The sequence below is a fragment of the Oryctolagus cuniculus genome, chromosome 13, assembly GCF_964237555.1.
Source record: "Oryctolagus cuniculus chromosome 13, mOryCun1.1, whole genome shotgun sequence".
Classification (NCBI taxonomy): Eukaryota; Metazoa; Chordata; class Mammalia; order Lagomorpha; family Leporidae; genus Oryctolagus; species Oryctolagus cuniculus.
In genome coordinates, this window is record NC_091444.1 from 92,314,822 (window position 1) to 92,337,082 (window position 22,261).

Here is a 22,261-nt window from a genome sequence, read left to right on the forward strand (position 1 = left end):
TTCTTTTCCCATAATTTTCCATAGTGTTCATTAAAACTGTACATCTTCTACTGCAATTAAAACAAGGATGCTAAACACAAACAGAAAATCATGCCGCTGGCTGTCTTAGAGGCACAGCCTTTGTCTCATCCTCTGCACTGAAAGCTGCACTTGGTGGGGCTGTAGATTTGCACCCTTGTTGAGTGCTGTATATGAAAATAGAAGACATGCAAATAAACATTTAACTCTTACAAAGATGGCTTTCATCGCTTTCCTGCTGTATTGCATTTTTCCTATCCAGACAAAAACAACAGCACTTCCAAGGTATGAGGATTGCAGCCCAAAATGAAGATGTAAGGAATTCAATCCTGCATTCCCATTATAGTAACTGCTCCTATCTTCTGCACTCTATTTTTGTCAGCAAATTAAAAAAAAAAGGAATCTTTTTAAAGTGATAGTAGACGTAAAATTTCTATTTTTATTGGCCTAATTATCTCTTTCTTCTTACATTTTACATTTTTTAAACCCTAGTTTTGTCAGAAAAGGTTTAATTGAAACTTTTTAGAAAGCATACTCATTACTGAAAAATTAATCAGCAAAATCAGGGAGCTAATTTTAATGATGATTACTATTTTAATGGGTGAATATTTTTAGCTCTATCTGGAATGCAAAAATGCTCTCTGACTTGGTGAGAGGTAAAGTGAATACAAACTGCATTATGCCAATCTAACGAGCACGGCACATTATCTTAATTCAAATTAGAACGATATTTATAGAATAGACTATGATGCTGCAGTACAGGTAATGAATAAATGATGCAGGAGGAGACCGAATGCTGATAAGTGGGTAATGAGGCTGTCCATGAAAAGGCTGCAGCCAGTGCCTGAGAATGGCAGTCATTTCATTCTGCCCATTTTTCTTATTTTATGAAGAAAAAAGTGTCTCTGTCAATTTAGGTTAAAGCTGTAAAGTACTGTATTATACCTGGTGGGGTATGTTTACGACTCTCGTTAATCAAAAATGAGTGCTGTGTGTCTACTACTTATTTAGAGTAGAGAATGGAATTTTCCATAGAACATCATGTTATGAATTGCTATGACTCATAATATGTTCCCATAAATAAGTTCTCTCTGAAAAGGGTATTGTAATAGCCAGTGTGTGGAATATCTGTACTAGTAGTTTTTGACCTCAGTATCTGTTATGTGAACTACATTTTCTGTCATTTGTTTTCACAGTTGAAGCATTAGATGAAACCATAATATTTACTGCTGCACATTTGTTCACTGTTGGTATAATATATTGTGAGACAGCGTACTGCTGTGATGGCAAGGGCAGGAAGAACCCAAGGAGGGTGGGTGGCAAGGACGATCCAATATGTCAGAAAAAAAAAAAAAAAAGGCAAACATGGAGCTTGTTTCCAGAATACTCTCATGAGGAAATGTAGCTACATGGATATTTTTAAATAAAGAAACTATTGCTTGAGACAGCAGCCTCAGGAAATTGATGGAAAATAACATAACCAACAATGACCAGGTAAGGATGCTTTGTCTACACTCACACACCCTGCAGCAGTGGTAATGCCCTCTATTCTGGCCGCCCAGTATCAACCCAGCTAATGAGCTCTGGACAGGACAGCATCAGTCTTCCCATTCAGTCCTTTTCCTCGCCCGGGAGACTGTGGATAAGTGAACAACAAAGGCTTTTGTTAGAGTGGCAAGTGACCTAAAACTAAAAACATTTTATCATCTTTGGTACCCAGCATTCGTCACACACTAAAGACATGCATTTCCTACCTTCTATTCAAGGTAATCCCTGAAATGGGCTCAGTGGGTTCCTCCTTTCCTCTTGTGGAAAATAAAAAAAAAAAAGTTAAATTGAAAATACTGATTTTCCTTCTTCTCAGGGGCATTTTGGTTAGCAATGCCCCCTACATAAAATGTCTTTGAACCTTTTAAAATAAATGGAATGGCTACCTTATTTCATAAATGCCCATTTCCATTTTCAGAGCTATGATTTTAAAACTTTCAAAACATGTCAGTATTTGCCAAAAAAAAAAAACCAAAAAAAAAAAAAAAAACGCCATTTGGTCATTGCATCTGGAATGAATAGGTTCCTTTTACGAGTCTAGGGTCATACTTAGCTGGAAGTTTTCTCTATCACACACAAGCATATTCTCAATCCACCTGTCAACATATCTCTTCTCACTTGACTTGAGAAAATACATGTATACAATAAGGGATGTTTTCTCCTTTGTAGCCACACACTTACTAGACAATGGTTACATTTACATAGTTTAAGATGAGACTTTTTTTTTTTTTTTTTTTTTTTTTTTTTTTGCAATCAGAGGGTAAATTTCTGTGCTTGTAACAATAGAAAGGGAGGTAACAACTTTTCTCTCACTCTCACTTCCTATGTAAAGACTTTCAAAGCACAACAGGAGAAATTTCTTGCAGGATAGGGAGTCTGTGACTATTCATCCTGAGCACGGAGGGATTTGATTTTTCTTGGATGCTCTTTACATGCACGTTGTGCTAAAAAAAAAATAGATCATAAATATTTAGATAAAGAAGTTTTCTTACCTTAGAAACATCTATTGTAAAAAAAATGTGAAGTAGCCAGTCACTCACCTCTTACCCTGAAGCCTTTGATAATATACTTCATTGGCATTATTCAATTCTTTCCATTCTATTTTCCTGATTTCTATTTAAGATTTTCACTTAGGGGCCAGCGCTGTGGCTCAGTGGATTAACGCCCTGGCCTGAAGTGCCGGCATCCCATATGGGTGCAGGTTTGAGACCCGGCTGCTCCACTTCCAATCCAGCTCTCTGCTATGGCCTGCGAAAGCAGTGGAAGATGGCCCAAGTCCTTGGGCCCCTGCACCCATGTGGGAGACCCTGAAGAAGCTCCTGTCTACTGGCTTCGGATCAGCACAGCTTCAGCTGTTGAGGCCAATTGAGGAGTGAACCATTGGATGGAAGATTCTCTCTCTCTGCCTCTCCTTCTCTCTCTGTGTAACTCTGACTTTCAAATAAATAAATAAATCTTTAAAAAAAAAACAATCAGGATTTTCGCTTAAGGAGTTCAGAACTTTCCCAAGTCTACTTGTGATTCTGATGATGTTCCCTACATAATTTTTACCCTGAGCTCTGTTAGAGACTGTTCATGTGATCAGTTCATCAAAATCAAACCTCAACCCATCCCAGCTGCACACCCAAACTACCCACTAAATATGATATAATACAGAAGTTCTCATTATCAAGATTTCCAGAGACAGTTATCTATCTTCTTTTCATGATTCCCAAATGTTGCCTTTGCTTTTACATTTCACTGATTTTTTTTTTTTTTTTTGCTTCCTCGTTTGTTTCTTTCCTTGTACTCTGCTGGTACCTTTCCATCACAGGTTGAGATCTCTCTGAAGCAAACCTTGAGACAAGGGTTTGGGTTCAAGTATTTGCTAAAGAAGTGAAGAGAAATCAACCGGTAAGCAGGGGAATGGCATATAGCAAGAGGAGGTTCAGGAGAAGCCCAACTGAGCGTGGTCCTGTGGGGAGGCCTGGAGTGGAAGCTGTGCTCTGGAGTGTGTGCCTCCTGAGGATGGTTAGGGGCCTTTGTGCTTGGGAACTGCTCAATCCTGGAAGGGAAGCAGGTGGAGGACACAGACGCCCAGGCGTTTCCAAGGCAACCGTCTCAAGGCGGTCTGGCAGCAGAGTGTAGAGAGAGAGAGACAGGGGAATGAATGCACAACTGTCTGGTGTAGAGGCCTAGAGAGTCCCAAGGGCAAACACAGTGTCTGCTGCAACTCCACTGTGCAGGCCTCCTGAGTTGCCCAATTCATTCATTTACTCTCTACACCTTCTTTATTAAAAAGAGCATGCATGATAAAGTATTTTACTTTAAGTGACCATGATGTGCTAGAATCCTTTCGGAATAGCTCATATTTAACATACACTATTCATGAGTGATGCTTAAGTTTCTAACACTTTTCAAATGAGGATTTGTGTGCAGAAACTGTACGAACAGTTGAAAAATTGAGAAAAGATGGACCAAAAGTATATCTTTTTGCCTTACCCCATGCCTTATCACTATAATAAATTAGTAGAATAAATTGAAGCTTAGGTTGCATATTTTCTTAGAAAAGAAAGCAAAAAGGTAAATGAAGAGAAATAACAAGTTGTAGGTTTTTATAACTGGGTATTTATGATAAGCTCACTGTTTCTTATATAGGAAGACAAGAAAAATGAGTAAGAACTTAACACTTATTGAGAATCTTCTAAGTGAGTTAGTGTAGAGAAGTAACCTCATATCAACTCCATGATTATCAGGATGGTGCAACTGCATTCTTTATTTTCTGGATGGGTAAACTAATGCTTGGATAAAATCACAAAGTGACCTAGTGAAGCTAAAAATCAAATCTGGGCTTTCCCACTTCTAAAATGTCATCTGTGTATTTTAATTCATATTATTTGCAACAAAAATAGCAAATGGGGAGGAGAACAGACATTAAAGGACAGAAACATACTTGAGTGTTTGAATTTTTGAAGTCTGCTATCTTATCCTGAGATCTAAAACTACCCTTACTTCTATCAAATATTTAAGTGATGAGCCGGTGCCGCGGCTCACTAGGCTAATCCTCCACCTTGCGGCGCCGGCACACGGGGTTCTAGTCCCAGTCGGGGCGCCGGATTCTGTCCCGGTTGCCCCTCTTCCAGGCCAGCTCTCTGCTGTGGCCGGGGAGTGCAGTGGAGGATGGCCCAGGTGCTTGGGCCCTGCGCCCCATGGGAGACCAGGAGAAGCATCTGGCTCCTGCCATCGGATCAGCGCGGTGCGCCGGCCACGGCGGCCATTGGAGGGTGAACCAACGGCAAAGGAAGACCTTTCTCTCTGTCTCTCTCTCTCACTGTCCACTCTGCCTGTCAAAAAAAAAAAATTTAAGTGATGTTAGACTATAAATTTAAAATAATTCATTTTACTATAAAATATGACAAATATTAAGCCACGATTTAAAATTACATAGTTTTCCAGTGGCATACATTTTCATTCATACATTAATATTCATTCATTTAATAATATATATTTCTGTATATATTATATATGCTTATATACATTGCTTCATATATATTATATATGCTTATATATTATATATAAAGAATTTATTGTGTTTTCTGAAAGCTAGACCTAAAATGTAGAATAGTATATAGAAACCCCAGTTTATTGCTTGAGCAATCATGACAATTTGACCATTGCTAATTAGAAAAAAAAGATAGCATTTTTGTTTCAAAGTGATAATCACATATGCAACCTAGGCTAACAAATAGACAATGATGAAAATCATCTCTGGCCTCCTGTAAATCCAAGTGGAGTGTGGCAATCGTGAGATCTAAGGCAAAACAGAAGAGGAAAGAAGGAGTGGAGTAAGAGAGTGATCACAGGGATAAAACTAACAAGATATTGCTGCGATTTAAGAAAAACCGGAGGCAAAATCATGGAGACAGTAAAAATGTCAGTGGTGGCCTGGATTTTGAGGAAAGGGAGGTAGGGAGAGATACGAGTAGATGAGACAGAGGGAATTTTCAGGGCAGTGAAATGATTCTATGTGATACTAAAATGGTGAATGCGTTTGTCAAAGCCCATAGAATGTACAACACAAAGAATTGCAAACTCCAATCTTTCGTTAAAAATCATCTGTCAGGGAAGGCGCCATGGCTCACTTGGTTAATCCTCCACCTGCGGCGCCGCCATCTCATATGGGCGCTGGGTTCTAGTCCCGGTTGCCCCTCATCCAGTCCAGCTCTCTGCTGTGCCTGGGAGGGCAGTGGAGGATGGCCCAAGTCCTTGGGCCCTGCACCCACATGGGAGACCAGGAGAAAGCACCTGGATCCTAGCTTCGGATTGGCACAGCATCAGCCGTGGCAGCCATTTGGGGAGTGAACCAACAGAAGGAAGACCTTTCTCTCTGTCTCTCTGTCTCTCTCTCTCTCTCTCTCTCTCTCTCACTGTCTAAAACTCTACCTGTCAAATAAAAAAAAATCATGTCATTCATAATAGTGGATCACCAATTTTAAGAAATATACCACCCTCAGTTGGGGAGTAGGGGTGGTTGGAACTCCATTTTCTACTTAGGTTTCCTATAAATCTAAATCTGCTCTCATAACTTAAATCTATGAATTAAAAAAAGAAATGTAAATTTACACGTAAATTTACATGTGGTTACAGCCTTACAGCCTCTTTGACATTGCCTGGTACGTTGATTGTAACCTACGATTTTTACTCACAAGCACACTGTTTCTTGGGCGAGGATGGTTGTCTTGGGCCATTTTGTGTCATCACTGACAATGCTGTGTGAAAACTTAACAGTCATACAAACATTTAATCTCCCTGCCTTTAAGCATTCTAAACTGGATTCTAAAAAATAATTGAGTTTTTTTAAATAGCTTTCCTTTTTCCAGTTACCGAAATAAAAGAAACTGAGTGACTTAACCATGACCTCCTTCCAAGTGTGAAGGGAAACTGGCAGTAAAATAATTCCTAGGCTCCAGAGCACTCACAGTTGGATTTAGCTGTGGCCTTAGGCCAAGCAGAAGAACTCACTGATTAGAGTTTACGTGTTTCCCATTCAACTGCCTGACATTATGAGGGCCAGCCACGGGGGGACACAGCATCTGTAGTCCCACAAATACAAGCCACTTGATGTTCCACTCCTTTGGCTTCCTGTCACTCCTGACAGAGGAGACGTTAAGCTTGCATCGGCCCCTCCCGACTGTCCCATTGGACTGAACCACTCCAGACCACTCCCCCAGATCCAATACCAGATGACTATTTCCCCTCTGGGATCGTTGCTGTTGATGTGGGGGCTGAGGAGATAGATCACAGGACCACGCGTGAGTGGGAGCCAAGGAGAGGCACACAGAGGAAGAGCTTCTTTGGGTATTGCATTCCCCAAACACGTGTGACTCTCTACTGTACTCAGGTGGATTTGGTTCTCTGGAAATCATTATATCCAAGAAGCAATGCTAGTGAGTCACGGAGGACCCACTCTTCCACCGAACTGGGACCACGTATTTCTGTGCCCTAGGAAGGGTGGTGCCAGTATGAGGAGGTTGCTGACTACCAGAAGAACACAGGACTACATCATGTGGAATGCAGGCCGCCAACAGATGCTTCTGTTTATTGAAGATACATTGCGGAACATGGTCCTTGTACCTCTCTACTACTGACGGCTTTGGTCCCCATAATTCGTTTTTGTAGGTGTCTGCACTGTTTGTTGTAGAATATTTACCTAGTAGATGCAAACAGCAGTTGCCCAGTTGGGACAATTAAACATGCCTTCAGACATTGCCAGGTGAAGGTTGAGGCGGGCACAGAAATCCCTGCCAGTTGATACAAATCTTGTAAGAGATGTCCCTAATGTTGTAAGGATTCATTTATTTTATTAAATTATGCAAGTTTCTTGTATTTCATATATACAGATTTAGGAACATACGACATTCCCCCCCCATTCTCCCTCCCACCCAAGCTCCAACCCTTCCTCCTCTTCCCTCTCACATTCCCACTCTTAATTTTACAAAGATATTTCTTACTTGCCCTTTTCGCTTTTTAATTGGTTCTGGTCACGCAGAATCCAAAGAAATCATCAGGTAGATCTTAGTTCTGTGAATTTTCCCTCCATTTGCAAAGTAAATGCAGTCTTATATTCATTCCATTCAACTCAGAGCAAGCAAGACTGATCTCAGGGAACACTTCCACTGAGTCACCCAAGCTCCCAAATCCAGCAAATGAGGGGCTGGTTGTAACATAAGTTGCTTCTGTGGGGGGAAAATTGCATCAGAAGAGTTCAAATAAAAAGGCCAAACTGCATGATTCATTTTGGAAGAGTATTTCAAAACGTGAGCCTATTTGATAAATTCACATTTTTATTTTTATCCAGGACTCTGATAGTTCCACTAGAGATAAATGATTCCTTCTCAGAGGGGAAATAAGAGGCAGTTTAATCTTGACCTTCTATTGCTTGAAACCATTCCACCTCTGTGAACTCATTTTATATTTTAAGCTCCCAGGAAAAGGACTAAAGAATTTTTAACGATCTCTCATGTGATCACATATTGCTCAAAGAATAACTTTTACTTTTAAAAAATTTCCACCTTTCTGAGAAGACACTCAGTGCACTTCAGTTCCAATTTAGAACGTGTCCCAAAGCATCCCCATTTACTTATTAATTTAGTTAAAATACATTTCTAGAGAACACCTTTGGCTAGATTTTATTCTAAGCACCAAGGATGATTCTTTGATCATGGTTGATGGCAGAGGTCCATGTAAGGCCGAGAGATCCATGGAAGGTAAGTAACTTTCTTTTTCTTTTCTTTTCTTTTTTTTTTTTTTTTTTTTTTTTTTTTGACAGCAGAGTGGACAGTGAGAGATAAAGACAAAGAGAAAGGTCTTCCTTTTGCTGTTAGTTCACCCTCCAATGGCCGCCGAGGCCAGCGCGCTGCGGCTGGCGCATAGCGCTGATCCAAAGCCAGGAGCCAGGTGCTTTTCCTGGTCTCCCACGGGGTGCAGGACCCAAGTACTTGGGCCATCCTCCACTGCACTCCCTGGACACAGCAGAGAGCTGGCCTGGAAGAGGGGCAACCGGGACAGAATCAGGCGCCCCGACCGGGACTAGAACCTGGTGTGCCAGCACCGCAAGGCAGAGGATTAGCCTAGTGAGCCGTGGCAACCGCCGGTAAGTAACTTCTGTTAACTTGTCACTGAAATCTCATCCTCTTAAGGCTAGGACAAGGATTACAGGGTGATTTCGTGGAAAGTGCACACGACCTAGGCTCGGGGCCATGCAAGTCTTCCAGGGGAGGCAGCTTCCATGCTAAGACACCAGGAGAAGCTAGAAAGGTAAGTTGAGAAAGAATGTCCCAAGCAGAAGCAGAAGCAAAGCAGAAACGAATCCCCATAGATGCCATCACGAAAGGATTCATGTTCTGTGGTTTCCATAATTTGGACAGTGAGGTAGAAGGCCCAGTATATCAGCTTGGAAGTTTCACCCTTCCCTAGGGTGGCACAGACAGGTATTAGAGCAGAGTGACACAGTCATCCAGTCTCCTGGCTCAGGTGCAGGTGAGTCACCTGTACACATTTAGCGATGCTCAGGTCTGACTCAGGTGCCACCCCATCACTTCCCAAATCTTACCAAGCAATTCCCACTTCAGTTCATCTCTTCTTCGATCAACAATGACTTACTATATACAATTTTAGCTACGTTTCCAGTTAGGGTTTGAGACCATGTCAGTAATCTTCAAATAGGTATGCAATTATATATGGGATTCCTGTGGGCATTATTTTCACTTTCTCAATAAAAATATAGTATATCAGTTATTGGAGGTTAGAGAATGTTCACATCTGTTCTTTTGTTTTGTTTTTGCACCCCTAGTGGTTCAAGAAAAACAAGGATTTTACTACAATCTTTGTAACATACTTTTAGCATGGAGAGCAAAGAAGTCTTTTTGACATAACTGAACATATCACAGATGTTCATGTTCTGCTGATAAGAACTTAATCACATGATCTCAAAGGGGCCAGGGATTTGAGATTAACTAGAAGGCTGGGGCTAGGAAGAATAAGGAGGCAATGTGAAGAGAAAAACACGAGTTTTCTCTACTAAACACACCCCTTTGATGCCCTGTATTTGATCATTTTCATGAACGTTACAAGTCCTTCTTTTTGCATCTCTACTCTAGGTCAAAGTATGGCAAATGTTCAAACAGAATGTTACTGCTTGAACTGCCTATAGCTGTTATCTGGTCTGTGTGTATTCACACATGGAATGGAACAGAAAATTACTCCAGCATCTCTTCAAACCTCTACCCTAGACCATAGAGGAAGAGAGTTTTAAAAATTTCAGCTAAAAATGAAAGCATCAAGACAAAAAGGGAATTTACAAGTATGACATAACATCTTCTGTACTTATAAATACATACAATCAGCAGTGATATTGAAAACCTCCAACATTGATTTATCTTACTGAGCAGGGGCAATGTACACTTAACTCATTTTTAATTCTAGGACCTTCAAAAGATTACCAAGAAATAACAACAACAACAAACTTCCAAATAAATCAATTGGCAAAGGACTGAAAGTGACATTTCTAAAAGGAAGATGTAAAAATGGCCAATAAGTATTTGAAAAGATACCTTATTTCACTGAATATCAGGGAAATGCAAATTTATGTAATAGTGAGATATTTCTTCATATCCATGAGGATGGCTACTACTAGGAAGAAAGGAAAGAGAAAGGAAGGGGAGGGGAGGAGATGGAAGGGAAGAGGAAGGATAAAGAAATTAAACTCAAAAAACCTAACAAAGAGTTTAAAATAGAATTACCTTGTGATACACAATTCTACTTCTGAATATATACTTAAAATAATTTAAAAGAGAATATAAAGGAGATATCTGTATGCTAATATTTATAACTGCATTATTCACAATAGCCAAAATGCAGACGTGACTCAAGCATCCCTTAGTCCATAAGCAAATGAATGCATAAACAAATGTGGCAAACACATTTAATGAAGTATTACTCAGTGTTGCACAGGATAAAATTTGTGACACATGTTACAGCATGGATGGACTTTAAGGACATTATGCTCAGTGACATTAGCCAGTCACATGGGGCTGGCACTGTGGCATAGTAGGCTAAGCCTCTGCCTGCAGTGCTGGCATCCATTATGGGGAATGGTTGGTGTCCTGGCTACTCCTCTTTTGATCCAGCTCTCTGCTAATGGCCTGGGAAAGCAGTAAAAGTTGGCTCAAGTGCTTGAGCCACTGTACCCATGTAGTAGATCTAGAAGAAGAGCCTGCCTTCAGATCAGCCCAGCTCTGGCCCTTGTGGCCATTTGGGGAGTGAACCAGAAGGAGGAAGATAATTTCTCTCTGTCTATAATTCTACCTCTCAAATAAAGAAACAAAATCTTTGAAAGAAAAAAATTATTCACAGAAGCACAGTTACTAAATGATACCACTTATATGAGGCATTTAGAAAAATTTACAAACTGGTGTTAGCTAGGGACTGAAGATAGGGGACATGAAGAGTTATTGTTTTATGCATATGAAGTTTCAGGTCTGCAAGATAAAAAAGTTCTGGAATTTTATTGTCCAGTTATTTTCTTAGCACTGCCAACCTACACACTTTGAAATCGTTAAGATGCTAACTTTCATGTTATGCAATTTTTAAAAGTTAAAGATTTTTCAAATATATTAGAATAGAATATATATTTATATACACATAAGCACATATATATGAAACAGAAAAAACGATAAATGTAATGAAAAAAATTGATTGAACTAATATCTGGCTTTAGGCAATACCTTCTTTATTGGTCACCAGATCATTTTATGCACTCAATCAAATTATTTGTAATTCACTCATGTATTCTAATATTCACTAATTTGCTCAATGATTTATTGAGCACCTTCCCTAGAACATTGTACTATAATTGGAACCTAATAATTAGTCAAAATAGGAGAGGCCTTAGAGAGGTTCATGGAAAATGCATACTATGAAAAATTATTCACAAATTCAAAAAAATTTTTGCACTGAAATAAATCCATCTATTTTATTCCATTTTTCCACTTGCTTTTTGAAATTATCATGTATCCATATTTTTGTACCCAATGGAGTTTCTTTCTGTGGAAAGAAAAATCGCTACCCATAGGATCACCTGAGAGCAGTATTTTTCAAAATAAGATCCTCAATTAAGAGCAGCAAGGAAACTTTTTTTTAAAGATTTATTTATTTATTTGAAAGTCAGAGTTACACAGAGAGAGAAGGAGAGGCAGAGAAAGAGAGAGAGAGGAGAGAATCTTCCATCTGCTGGTTCACTCCCCAACTGGCCGCAACAGCCAGGGCTGCACCAATCCCAAGCCAGAAGCGAAGAGCTTCTTCCAGGTCTCCCACACGAGTGCAGTGGCCCAAGGATCTGAGCCATCTTCTACTGCTTTCCCAGACCACAGCAGAGAGCTGGATCAGAAATGGAACGGCTGGGACATAAACCAGTGCCCATATGGGATGCCAGCACGGAGGTGGTGACTTTACCCGCTACACCACACATGGGCCCCAGAAACTTCTTAAAAATGCGAAACCTCAGGCCCTGCTCCTGACCTGCTGAATCAGATACATTCTTGGGATATGATCCAAAAGTCTTTTTCAAGTTCAAGGAAGACAAATGACTGTTAGTCCAGAGAGCGACTGATGTCTTCCCTAAGAATCCTATTCAGGTCTGAAGGCTGATTAGTTGTTAGCCACATAAAAGGGAGTTTTGGGAGTGTGAGAGTCATGGCAGGATGAAAAATGACACACATGGAAGAACTAAAAAAAAAAAAAAAAAAAAAAAAAAGCAATGTGTCTGAAACACACAAAAGCCGGGAGACATCCAAAGGATGACATAATCACGTAAGCCAAGAGATAGACCATGAAGAGGCCATAATTAGGTCTTTATTTCTTAAGAGGAAAGGAAAAAAAAAAAGCCAGAGGATTTATAGTGGGGGAAGGGAACTGGGCAACAAGTTTCATCTTAAAAAGTTCTTTAGCAGCTGTCAGTGTGACACAGTGGGGCAAGCCACTGCTTAATATGCTGGCATCGCATATCCTAGTGCTAGTTTGAATCCCAGCTCATCTGCCTCCAAACCAGCTCTGCTCAGGCACCTGGGAAGGTAGCAGAAGGAGGTCCAGGACCTAAGATCCTTGATATCCACTGGGAGACCCGGATGGAGGTCCCGGCTCCTGGCTTTGGCCTGGAGCAGCTGTGGTTGTCACAGCAATTTGGAGAGTGAACCAGTGAAAGGAGGATCTCTGTCTCTTTCCTGTCACTCTGTCTTTCAAATAAATAAATCTTTTTTAAAAAATGATTTTTTCAGATCACAGAAGTTCTTAAAGGCCTATTAGAATGGATTAAAAGACAGCAGCTAATAGCTATCTTGATATTTTCTATGAGAAATGATGGCAAATTGGGCAAGAATACAGTCAAAAAAAAAAAAAAAAAAAAAAAGGAAATGACCCAAGGTTCAGCATGATGAGGAGGTTGTAGATTGTGGTTTTTCCAGTCTCAGAAAATCCATTTGGGCTTTTTTTGGATATATTGGAAGTTCATTATTGCTCAGTTAATGATTGAAATAGTGTTGAATAGGAATCGAATGTAGGATGAGAATGAGGATGACCTAGACTTATAAAACCCCAACCCAGACATGAACTATGTTTAGGGGTAAGACTCAAAAGGAGATTGAGAAGGTTGCATCAGTGATGTAATTAGAAAATTACAGCAAGTAGTCTACTTGAAACCAAGAAAAGTGAGTGTTTCACAAGGTAAGGTGTGCTCAGCAGTAAGAAATTGTTCTAGAGTGGCCAGGTGAAGTGTATAAAAATTGTCATGGGCGGAGCAGCACTGTGTTGTAGCAGGTAAAGCTGCTGCCTGCAGTGCCAGCATCCCATATGGACACCACTTCGAGTTCCTGCTACTCCACTTCCAATCCAGCTCTCTGCTATGGCCTGGGAAAGCATTGGAGGATGGCCCAAGTGCTTGGACCCCTGCAACCACGTGGGAGACCCAAAAAAGCTCCTGGCTCTTGGCTTCAGATAGGCCATGTGGGGAGTGAATCAGCAGATAGAACACCTCTCTCTCCCTTTCTGCCTCTGCCTCCCTGTAACTAAGTCTTTCAAATAAATAAATCTTCAAAAAAGTTCTCATGGGATTTACTGACATGGGATTCCCTTGTCTCATACACAAGATATATCAGTGGAAGTAAGGATGAAAATGACACCGAATAAATTAAGAAGCGGGAAAATGGCAAGAAAGCAAAAAAAACAATATACATAGTTCACGTCTTTGAGAAACTTTCTTGGGAGACATGGGTCAAATAATTAGGTTTCATATGTTGTTTTTCACATGAAGTAGTGGAGTCATGTTTTGAAAATGTCATGCTAACGTTTTCCCACACACTTTAAACAAGGCATGCCCTCCAACAACTGTTCAATCATTACAGCCCTATGAAAGTACAAGGGCAGAAGCACCTGAGGAAGAAAGGAAATAAGATATAGAGGAAGTCCTATATCTAGAGAGTCTATTATTTGGGGCAAATATAAGACAGAGGTGGAGATAAAAAGAGGTTAAACAGAGATATATGTTCCCTAACCCTCTTGCAAAAGTACAAGCATTTTGAGGGGAAAATTAAAGGGAAAGTGGATTTCTTTTGACTGTGTCTTTGGGATTCTAGGGAAGACTCTCAAGGCATCTACTCCCCCACAGCTGATGTTATTGTCAAAAAAGAGTATCTAATGACAAAGGAAGGAGACTTTGGTGATGTTTCCTAAGACATCCCTTAGCCCTCTGAAATATGATAGCAAAATAGAATCTCTTCTTTGTCCAAAGGAGGATGGAGTTGAGTACAGAGCCAAGAACTTGCCTGACAGTATTAGACTGGTTGACATTGACAGTATTAGACTGACTGGCTGGTATTGCCAGGGAGGCCTGCACATGATGAGGCTTGATTGCAGGTCTGACCTAAACTCCCGGGAATGCAGACTGAGCATGAGGGTCAAGATGGGACTAACAGATTCCAGATAAACCACCCAGTTACAAGAAAACAACAAATTCACCAGAGAACCAGAACCCAGTGTCACTCAGATATCCATAAACCAGAAGGATAAGAAACGTTTTCATGGATATCCAAGGAACAAGGATTAGCAGTAGCAGCTGTGACCCCTGTCCAAAGCTCTCTTCCTCTTTGATCAAGATCCCAAAGAAAATCCGAGGGGCTGATTAGCTGGACAATATCATGCTTTCTAAAAAACTAGAATTTAAGATCAGTCTCAACTTTTTATATTAGTCATTGGGAGAAGTTTGGAACAGCTTTAAATTAATGCATAGATTTCTATTCCTTGTGTCTCAGAATGTGATGTACTTGACATGGGAAGCTAAGTGAAATGAGGAAGACAAACATGTTCATGGATGAGGGTGATTCAGTTAACAGGAAGCACATCAACGTGAGAAATTTCAATTAAGTGATAAAATATGTTGAATACTGGGCTGGCGCCGCGGCTTACTAGGCTAATCCTCCACCTGCGGCGCCAGCACACCAGGTTCTAGTCCCGGTCGGGGCGCCGGATTCTGTCCCGGTTGCCCCTCTTCCAGGCCAGCTCTCTGCTGTGGCCAGGGAGTGCAGTGGAGGATGGCCCAAGTGCTTGGGCCCTGCACCCCATGGGAGACCAGGAGAAGCACCTGGCTCCTGGCTTCGGATCAGCACGGTGCGCCGGCCACGGCGGCCATTGGAGGGTGAACCAACAGCAAAAGAAAGACCTTTCTCTCTGTCTCTCTTTCTCACTGTCCACTCTGCCTGTCAAAAAAAAAAATATGTTGAATACCAGAAACTTTAAATGTTCTATCCAAGACATCCCATCACACTCCCCCTCAAAAAAATATTCCAAACAATTTGAGGCATTCTCTCTGATATCTTTATTCATTTCAACATCATTGCTATTTATGTTTGCCTAAACAAACACTTTAAGATCTTCAGGAGTAATCCTGCTATTTGCAAAGTTTCAATCAAGTAAAAAAGTTTGTAACATAATTCTGTGCAAAGTTGTGCCTTCTTAGAAGCAAAGCTTTAAACACCTTCCCTTCATCAGAATGCTGTCAGTGAGGGGTGATGCTAATACCACTGTATTTGTACAAGTAGTAACATAAGCAAGCAATTTTGCATTTTCACTCTATCACCATTTGATAGCTGGCCCATGGTCTTTTGCAGACCAAAACCATTCATGTCTTCAACCTCAAAGCAAAATTAGCACAAGAAAAAAGTTTATATATCCAGTTATCTTTGCTTGGTTTCTCCTTCTCCTAGGATTCTTTTCTTCCTATGCCTTTAGGGAGAAATTTGAGCTCCTTCATCTTCAAATGCCATCATTTCACTGCTCTCCCAATCATATATCAGTAAAAAGCTGAGAAGCAGGGACAAAACTTTAGCTTAGTGGTGAAGACACCTTCATCCCACAGAAGATTGCCTGGCTTGAAGTCTCAGCTCTAGCTCCTGACTCCAGCTTCCTGCCAAGGCAGACACGGAAAAGCAATTAGCAATAGGCTAATCCTCCGCCTGCGGCGCCGGCACACCGGGTTCTAGTCCCGGTCGGGGCGCTGGATTTTGTCCCGGTTGCCCCTCTTCCAGGCCAGCTCTCTGCTGTGACCTGGGAGTGCAGTGGAGGATGGCCCAAGTGCTTGGGCCCTGCACCTGCCTGGATGACCAGGAGAATCACCTGGCTCTTGGCTTTGGATTAGCGCGGTGCGCCAGCCACAGCGCATTGGCTGCAGCAGCCGTTGGGGGGTGAACCAACGGAAAAGGAAGACCTTTCTCTCTGTCTCTCTCTCTCACTGTCCACTCTACCTGTCAAAAGAAAGAAAGAAAGAAAGAAAGAAAGAAAGAAAGAAAGAAAGAAAGAAAGAAAGAAAGAAAAGCAGCGGTGATGGCTCAAGTTATTTTGTTCCTGCCAACCCTGTGGATGACTTGGATTTTATTCTTGGATCCCTGCTCAACTCTCGCCACTGTGAGCACTTGAAAAGTGAACCAGTAGGTGGATCTCTCTCTCCCCTCACCCCTTCAATCTTTCTGCCTCTCAAATAAATATATGAATTGAAATATTTTTAAAAACTTGACAACCAAGTTGAAACTGTCAATGCAATGAGTCATCATAGTTTGTTGTGGTTACTTATCATGTAAATGTCCTGTAATCGGAACAGGAGACAGATACTTAAACTACAGATCTGACAATGGACTCTATTCATTGCAGAAGGTCAGTAAAGACACATGCAAAATGTATTGTGCATGGTGCCATGCTATATATATGTACACACATATATATACACACACACACACATACACATTATCTTACGAATATTATAGTGTTAAAACTAGTGATGATAAGATGAAGATAGATTCTGAAAAACCTTTGTGAAAGAATGATTCACATTCCCTAACAATGCTCTGTTTTAAAAGAATTCTTCCGAATGACTTTAATTGATCACTAGGCAATTTTGCTGGAGGAATTTAGAAAACTTTTGGACAAAGTCCTCAGACATTTAATGAAGATTCCATAGAGCTGAGTCCTAAAAATAGATATGAAGTAAAACAAGCATCTACACTGCACTGTAGTTGGAGGGCCTCAAATATACGCTTGGAGAAGGTACATAAGTTGTAAAATAAAGGCGTCAGTGTGGGCAGAGTCAGCTGATGCTATTAAGTTCTCAAGTGGGCTAGGGTGAACTATCTTCCCAGAATTCTCTTTCCTGCTCTTTTCAGTGAGGACGAACCCCAGGAGAGGTTATTGTGGGAGATTTCAAATGGAGAAGTAGAGGAGCAGCCATTTTTTATAAATATTACCCATATTGTCACTTACCAACACTGATGTGAGGTATCAACTGAGCCTAAAACTAACTCCTACCTCAGTTTCTTTACCAGACTGATGTGTGTATGTGTGCATGTGTGTGTATGTATGTATGTTCTTAGCTCAAACACAAGAACTCTAGACTTCTGCTGAGGACGCATATAAGCAAGTGCCAAAATGACCAAGAGTGACATGGATTTCATTCTGTCCTAACGGACTTTAGCTTGTGCTTTTGGTCTCCATCTTGTCTTTGCTGTCCTTCATTATATACCCATCCCCTGTTTCCCTATGCCTAGTCTATGGACATTAAGCTCCAGCATCAGACACAAAGAGAGTAAGTAGTACCAATACAGAGGTGGCTTAACCAATGCTCAATGTTGTATGAAGTCAAATGCCTGACCAAATACTCTTTAGAGTTGTTAATGCTTTTCTGACCTAAATATGAATGGCACAGAACCTGGTCCTGAGAGTGATTCCAAAGGACATATCCTTAAGGATGGGCTCTTTGAATTGTTTCTGCATTTTCTGGAATTGTTTTTCTGACCTGGTGCTGTTGGTAGGCACCATGACCCTATTTCCAATGGTTAAAGAGGGACTTGCAGTCCCTAGCATGTAGTGCCAAAGCAGTTACACCATTGCTTTTATACAGCTGGTATCAGTGCCTATTGGGGTCAAAGTTCCACGTGACAAAGTATTTATTGAGTTTGGCCATTTTAATGAAAACCAGAAGAATAACTGATTTGGTGGGTTATTTCTAGCTATCCTAGAGAACTTGAAAGGGAAAATAGTAATTTCAGCATATATATTCTCATACCAAGGTCTTAATAAGAAGCCACAGGCATGCAGATAAATCCTAAAAGAAAATCTATCTCCTGTATTCAGAAGGCTAAAACTTCTGACCATGAATCTCAGTATCATCCAGTAGGTGGGTGAATCACAGCCCAAACTAAATTTCAAAACTCATTATTCTCTTTACTGAAATTAGGATTCTTACTGGGAAGAAGTAAGATTTCAAAGTTTGGGATAGCAGCATGTGACCAAATTTCAATGAAGCTGAGGTTCCGATCTTTTAATTCTGACAGCTCTTCTGTCTTCTTTGCCAATGAAAGGATCCCTTATCCCTGACTGAAGAGGTTAGTCTTCCTTTCCAATATGCCTGTCACCCACAGAGACATACCCAAACGGTCACATAATCTATCAGTTAATATTAACAGACAACGTGGAGCTGGTACTGTGGCGTAGCGGTGAAGCCTCCACCTGCAGCACCGGCATCCCATCTGGGTGCTGGTTCAGGTCTCAGCTGCTCCACTTCTGATCCAACTCTCTTTTATGGCCTGGGAAGGCAGTGGAAGGTGGCCCAAATCCTTGGGCCCCTGCACCCACATGAGAGACCCGGAAGAAGCTCCTAGCTCCTGGTTTCAGATGGGCGCAGATTTGGCTGTTGCAGCCATTTGGGGAGTGAACCAGCAGATGGAAGACCTCTCTCTCCCTCTCTGCCTCTGCCTCTCTGTAACTCTGCCTTTCAAATAAATAAATAAATCTTTAAAAAAAACAGACAATTATGGGATAAGAATGGCAATTTGTCTTAAGGTTGTAGGAACAAGCTAAGGAATAGATAACTGGTTCATCCTAAAAGTACTGATAGGAGGTCACTGATTCAGGGTTTTAAGTTGAGCAACAGGGTGTGGTTCTAACAATCTGCTTGACTGGTTGACAGAGTCATGGACCTAGAAGTGACCGACACAAAAAGAAACTATCAGCACAGTATTGGTATATAGAGAACACACTCAAAAACTTAGGTAGACTGCAATGCAAGAGACTTGCTCACCCACCTAGACATGTCCTTCACCTCAGTTGGGCCATAGGAAAACATTGTGCTTCATTATGTGGCCATGAAATTACCAAATAACCTAACAATTCAGCATGCACAAAACTTTGTCTGACCTACCAAGCCATAGAGCTTATTCATGTTCTCAAAGGATTTTCCTGTTTTCTATTACTCAGGAAATTGGGCAAGATTCAATCTATTCCTAATTTTTAGAATTGATAGTGTGCACTTTTGTACTAACAATAATGCATAGATATGTATGAACATCACTTTGAATAGCTAAACAATCAAGATAATTATAGATCCATAGAAAATGCATTCGTTTGTAAATAGTGCATTTAATTGCATGAAAGGAAAACATTAAGCAAGAAGAGCTCAAGCTACAAACTTAAAGTATTCTAAGAGAGGCCATTCCAAACCATATTAACAGTATATCTGGGGTGAAAATACTCATAATCTGTATTACACTGAGTAAGTGAGACGTGTGGGAAATGACTTCTATTCAAGGAAGAGTTTTTTTTAAAGATAGTTCAATTTCCTCTCTCCAAGATATCTTTTTTTAAAATAACATAACAGAACACATATTTTGACACAACTCCACATGACCCAGAGGCCATTCTTAAAATAAGATGGGACCACATTCGTGGAGACTGAATCACCCCTAACCTTCCAAACTTGGTGAGGATTACTGATCAGGAAATGTTATCATTCCTCAGATAGTATGGGAACATTATGATTTTAACAGTTAACCCAAAATTCAATTACACCATCACTCTAACTCTGAACAAGTTTTTGTTTTTCTTCTCTTCTCATTACCTCAAAAAGAATAAAAGCCAATCCATGAAAAGAAGTGTGTATTTCCAGTGTAAATAAAAGCTATTCATTTCTAGAAAACAAACAAGGATTCCTGAGATGATTTTAAAATAGAGAAAGGACAAAGTAGCTCATAAAAGTGTGTGAAATTAATCCACGTTAGGATCTCCTGAAGGCCTGTTGGCTCTGAGTGTTGCCACATCCTCTGAGTTAATTAGACCAGGAAAACATTTCCTCCTCCAGGGCCAGGGAAAACTTTGTGGTAAAAGTAAAATAGAATTGGGCAGTTTTCATCTGGTTAAAAGTTGAGAAATGAAAGTACATATCTTAAAGATGTACATTCTAATCTGCACTGCATTGCTCTTCAGGAGACTTGCAACAAGGTTATGTTTTTCTGATTCCATCTGAAACTTTAAGAATTTGACTGTTAAGAAAAACAGCTCTAGTAGACTCAAAAGACAATGAAACTTAAACCTGAACAATCGGAGGACTTGGTCTGGAATTTTTTGGGTAAAAGAAGTTCTTTGTATTTTCTATCAGGTTGTAGCTCTCAAGCTCTTTTTTACAGGGATGGGGATGGATAATATTTACCTCAAATATGAGTAAAGCATTCAAGAAAGCTCATGCATGTGGACACTTCGCGGACGTTTAAGTGTGATTGTTGGAAACAGAAGCAGCTCCGGAAGTATCATGACCAGTCTGTACTCCCAAGGGACTGATGTCTTCTACTGTTTTAATGTTTTCCTAGTGATGGAGCTCCGATGATAAAGAATGGTGATCACTTCCTGTGAGTGATGTCTTTCCCTCAATTGTACGCTGAGTCACGTTTATAAGATTCATTTTTGAGCCACAGCCTCATGGAGAACCGTATCGCCCCTTTGACATGTGATTAATCAGCCTAAGAACTGAATTGCTGCTCTCCATGTATTCTCCCTGCCTTATCTCACCTCAACCTCACTGGAAAATATTCAGGCTCTTAAATTCAGGCATAATCTCCCAGACACTCAATTAATTAAGCCATAGAGCAGTGGAAAAAATTCTTGCCTGAAATAGTCATCTTCCAGGTGTGCTGACATTCTGTGTAGGTCCACATCCTGGTGGGAAATGACTGCATGTTTTGTTCATATTCAAAGTCCTGTTGACAAAAGCAAATGCTGCAGGTGTCCCCCTGAAATAACTGCCAGTGACCTTCCTTCGTCAAAAAGTGCATAAATATTATTGTGTCTCATTTCCCAGCCACCGCTGTACATTCTGTGTTTTCAGCGAGTTCTGTGTTGGCTCACTGATACATCAAGCTGTCCCATTACGGCGAAGTATGATAGTAACAACAATCATAGCAGTCTTCTTTCTGTGACCCAGCTTTCCAGACCTGTTATGTGGATTTCCAATGCACAGTCCCAGTATCTGACAATCCAAGATGCAAACTGATCACTATTACTTGCTCTTCTGCAGGCTCTCCCTTAGCCCCTGTTGCCCGGAATGTATTCAAATAAGTAATGTGTGGATCCACTGGTTCCCTCTTCCTGCAAAGACTTAACTCAGAGGAAGAAAAAAGAACTCTAAAAACTGAAAGTCACCCAGAAAATAAGTAAATAAATAACACAAAGGCTCACTGTAGTCGACTGACCACGATATTGGAGAGCTGCCTTCAGCAACAAATGTCTGGCTGTTGAAACACGAAGATAGGAGTAAGCCCATGGGGACACATCTGGTAGTTCGAGTGTGTGAATGGAGTTTAGCTGGCCTCCCACACAACAGGAATTCCACCAAAAGTATGTGCTCAGTATGGGAGGACAGAAAAAAAATGTGTTTAGAGTATCACTAAGGAAACCCAGATACACTATCATTGCCAGAGTACAGAAGTACCGTTAGAAACTCTCTCCAAATGACTAAAACAGAGAGCATGCTTTAATGATGCTGATGAGGCCGGGAAACAGAAAATAAAAAACAGGGTGGAAATATTTTTAACATACTGAAAAGAACAAGACTCCTCCCTTTTCATAGCACCAGGGAAGAATTCCATGGCTTTTTTTTTTTTCATGTCCTCAGTTTTTGCAGGCAAAGAATAATTGAAACACATAAAGGCATTTCATTTCTTTCACCCAAGAGTGTGAATGTCATAAATCTATCATGTAAACATCAAGGTGGTTGTTTCTGCTTTGTCATCTGTGAAACATAGTTTGTTTTGCTATCTAGTACACAGTTTTAACAGTAGATTTTGACCCCAGA

General features: G+C 40.6%; 1 long non-coding RNA gene across 1 annotated transcript in view; it reads right to left on the bottom strand.

Moving 5' to 3' along the window:
- LOC127487289 (uncharacterized) overlaps positions 1-21,678 on the bottom strand; it is a 57,142-nt gene extending 35,464 nt beyond the window's left edge. The window contains exon 1 of the long non-coding RNA XR_007914006.2: positions 20,624-21,678. This is a non-coding gene — a long non-coding RNA (uncharacterized lncRNA). The remainder of the gene's footprint in view (positions 1-20,623) is intronic.
- Positions 21,679-22,261: the final 583 nt, after the last annotated feature.